Below are 4,406 nucleotides of genomic sequence, written 5' to 3' on the forward strand. Positions count from 1 at the left end.
CCCCTCCCCCTCGATTCTATTGCCCCTCCCCCTGTAACGCATCCCCCTCGATCCAATTCCCCCTCCCCCTGTAACCCCTCCCCCTGTAACTCCTCCCCTTGATCCTATAACCCCTCCCCCTCGATCATATAGCCCCTTCCCCTGTAACTCCTCCCCCTCGATCCAATTCCCCCTCCATGCTATTCCTCCTCCCCTGTAACCCTTCCCCTTGATCCTATAGCCCCTCCCCTCGATCCTATTCCCCCTCCCCCTGTAACCCCTCACCCTCTATCCTATTCACCTTCCCCCTGTCCCTCCATCCTATTCCTATTCCCCCTCCCCATCCATCCTATTCCCCGCCCTCCATCCTATTCCCCCTCCACCTTCTCCTCCCCCTCATTCCCCCTCCCCTGTAACTCCTCCCCCTCCATCCTCCCTCCCCTGTAACTCCTCCCCCTCCATCCTATTTCCCCTCCCCCTCCCTCTCCATACTATTCCCCCCTCCCCCTCCCCCTCCATCCTATTCCCCCTTCCCCCTATAACCCCTCCATCCTATTCCCCCTCGCCCTGTAACCCCTCCCCCTACATCCTATTCCCCCCTCCATCCTATTCTCCCCTCCCTCTCCCCGTCAATCCTATTAGCCCCTCCCCCTGTAACCCCTCTCCGGTAACCCTATCCCCCTCGATCCTACAGCCCTTCCCCCTCGATCCTACAGCCCCCACCCCTGTAAACCCTCCCCCTCGATCCAATTCCCCCTCCCCTGTAACCCCTCCCCCTCTATCCTATTCCCCCCACGCCCTGTAACCCCTCCACCTGTAACACCTCCCTTTGATCCGAAAGCCTCTTCCACTGTAACTCCTCCCCGTCGATCCAATTCCCCTCTATCCTATTCCCCTCCCCCTCGATCCTATTCCCTCTCCCCCTGTAACCCCTCCCCCTCCATCCTATTCCCCCTCCTCCTCCATCCTATTCCCCCTCCTCCTGTAAACCCTCCCCCTCCATCCTAATCCCCCGCCACCTCCCCCTCCATCCAAATCCCCCTCCCCCTACATCCTAATCCCATTCCCCCTCCATCCCGTTCCCCCTCCCCCTCCATTCCATTCCGCCCCTCCCCCTCCATCCTATTCCCCCCCTCCCCCTCCATCCTATTCCCTCCCTCCCCCTCCATCCTATTTCTCCCCCTCTCCCACCATCCTATTTCTCCCCCTCTCCCACCATCCTATTTCTCCCCCTCCCCCTCCATCCTATTTCCACCCACCCCCTCCATCCTATTCCCCCTCCATCCTATTCCCCCTCCATCCTATTCCCTCATCCCCCTCCATCCTATTCCCCCTCCATCCTATTCCCCCATCCCCGTCCATCCTATTCCCCCTCCCCTCCATCTCCCCTCCCCCTCCATCTCCCCTCCCCCTCCATCCTATTCCCCCCTCCTCATCCCCTTCCATCCTATTCCCCCCTCCCCTACCATCCTATTCCCCCCACCCCCTCCCCTCCATCCTGTTCCCCCTCCCACCTCCATCCTATTCTCCCTCCCCCCTCCATCCTATTCTCCCTCCATTCTATTCCCCCCTCCCCCTCCATCCTATTCCCTCCATCCTGTTCCCCCTCCCCCTCCATCCTATTCCCGCCTCCCCCTCCATCTTATTCCCTGCCTCCCCCTCCCCCTCCATCCAATTCCCCCTCCCCCTATTCCCCCATCCCCCCATCCCCCTCATTCCCGCCTCCATCCTATTCCCCCTCATCCTCCCCCTCCATCCTATTCCCCCTCACCCTCCCCTCCAACCTATTCCCCCCTCCCCTCCATTCCGTTCCCCCATCCCCATCCCCCTCCATCCCATTCCCCACCTCCCCTCCATCCTATTCCCTGCTTCCCCCTCCCCCTCCATCCGATTCCCCCCTCCCCCTCCATCCAATTCCCCCCTCCCCCTCCTCCCCCATCCCCCCCTATTCAACCATCCCCCTCATTCCCCCCATTCCTCATTCCCCCCATTCCCCCTCCCCCTCCATCCTATTCCCCCTCACCCTCCCCCTCCATCCTATTCTTCCTATTCTCCCTCACCCTCCCCCTCCATCCTATTCCCCCTCATCCTCCATCCTATTCCCCCTCCCCCTCCCTCCTATTCCCCCTCCCTCCTATTCCCCCCTCCATCCTAATCCCCAGTCCCCCTCCCCCTCCCCCATCCTATTCCCCCCTCCACCCCCATCCTATTCCACCTCACCCTCCATCCTATTCCCCCCACTCCCCCTCCATTCTATTCCCCCTCCATCCTATTCCCTCCCCTCCATCCTATTCCCTCCCTCCCCTCCATCCTATTCCCCCCTCCATCCTAATCCCCACTCCCCCTCCCCCTCCCCCATCCTATTCACCCCTCCACCTCCATCCTATACCACACTCCCCTCCTTCCTATTCCCCCCTCCATCCTAATCCCCACTCCCCCTCCATCCTATTCCCCACTCCCCCTCCCCCTCCATCCTATTCCCCACTACCCCTCCCCCTCCATCCTATTCCCCACTCCCCCTCCCCCTCCATCCTATTTCCCACTCCATCCTATTCCCCCCCTCCCCTCCCCTCCATCCTATCCCCCCTCCCCCTGCATCCTATTCCCCCTCCCCCTCCATCCTATTCCCTACTCCCCCTCCCCCTCCATCCTATTTCCCCTTCCATTCTATTCCCCCCCACTCCCCTCCCCTCCATCCTATCCCCCCTCCCCCTGCATCCTATTCCCCCTCCCCCTCCATCCTATTCCCCCCTCCCCCTCCATCCTATTCCCGGCCCTCCCCCTCCATCATATTCCCCCCGCCCCTCCATCCTATTCCCGCCCTCCCCCTTCCATCCTATTCACCCCTCCCCCTCCATCCTGTTCCCTCCCTCCCCCTCCATCCTGTTCCCCCTCCCCCTCCATCCTGTTCCCCCCTCCATCTCCATCCTGTTCCCCCCCTCCCTCTCCATCCTGTTCCCCCCTCCCCCTCCATCCTGTTCCCCCCTCCCCCTCCATCCCGTTCCCCCCATCCCCCTCCATCCCGTTCCCCCCATCCCCCTCCATCCCATTCCCCCTCCCCATCATCCTATTCCCTGCCTCCTCCTCCCCCTCCCCTCCCCCTCCATCCAATTTCCACCTCCCCCCTATTCCCCCATGCCCCTCATTCCCCCCTCCCATTCCCCCTCACCCTCCCCTCCATCCTATTCCCCCCATCCCCCTTCCCACTATTCCCCCCATCCCCCTCCATCCTATTCCCCCCACCCCCTCCATCCTATTCCCCCTCCCCTCCATCCTACTCCCCCCTTCCCCCTCCATCCTATTCCCTCCCTCCCCCTATTCTCCCTCCACCCTCCATCCTATTCCCTCCCTCCTCCCCTCCATCATATTCCCTCCCGCCCTCCCTCCATCATATTCCCTCCCTCCCCCTTCATCCTATTCCCGCCCTCCCCTCCACTGTATTCCCTCCCTCCCCCTCCACTCTATTCCCTCCCTCCCCCTATTCCCCCTCCATCCTATTCCCTCCCTCCCCCTCCATCCTATTCCCTCCCCCTATTCCCCCTCACCCCTCCATCCTATTCCCCCTCCTCCCCGTCCATCCTATTCCCTCCCTCCTCCCCCCTCCATCCTATTCCCTCCCTCCTCCTCCCTCCATCCTATTCCATCCCCCTCCCCCTATTCCCTCCCCCTCCCCCCTATTCCCTCCCTCCTCCCCCCTCCATCCTATTCCCTTCCCCCTCCATCCTATTCCCTCCCCCTCCATCCTATTCCCCCTCCCCCTATTCCCCCTCCCCTCCATCCTATTCCCCCCTCCCCTCCATCCTATTACATCCACCATCCCAATCCCCACTCCCCCTCCCCCTCCATCCTATTCCCCCCTCCCCATCCCCCTCCATCCCATTCCCCCCTCCCCTCCATCCCATTCCCTGCCTCCCCCTCCCCCTCCATCCGATTCCCCCTCCCCCTCCATCCAATTCCCCCCTCCCCCTCCTCCCCATCCCCCCTATTCAACCATCCCCCTCATTCCCCCCATTCCCGCTCCCCCTCCATCCTATTCCCCCTCACCCTCCCCCTCCATCCTATTCTCCCTCACCCTCCCACTCCATCCTATTACCCCTCATCCTCCATCCTATTCCCCCTCCCCCTCCCCCCTATTCCCCCTCCCTCCTATTCCCCCCTCCATCCTAATCCCTCCTATTCCTCCCTCCATCCTAATCCCCACTCCCCTTCCCCCTCCCCCTCCCCCATCCTATTCCCCCCTCCACCCCCATCCTATTCCCCCTCACCCTCCATCCTATTCACCCTCCCACTCCCCCTCCATCCTATTCCCCCTCCCCCTCCCCCTCCATGCTATTCCATCCTCTCCATCCTATTCCCTCCCTCCCCTCCATCCTATTCCCCCCTCCATCCTAATCCCCACTCCCCCTCCCCCATCCTATTCCCCCCTC

This window comes from Pristiophorus japonicus, chromosome 5 (genome assembly GCF_044704955.1).
Source record: "Pristiophorus japonicus isolate sPriJap1 chromosome 5, sPriJap1.hap1, whole genome shotgun sequence".
Taxonomy (NCBI): Eukaryota; Metazoa; Chordata; class Chondrichthyes; family Pristiophoridae; genus Pristiophorus; species Pristiophorus japonicus.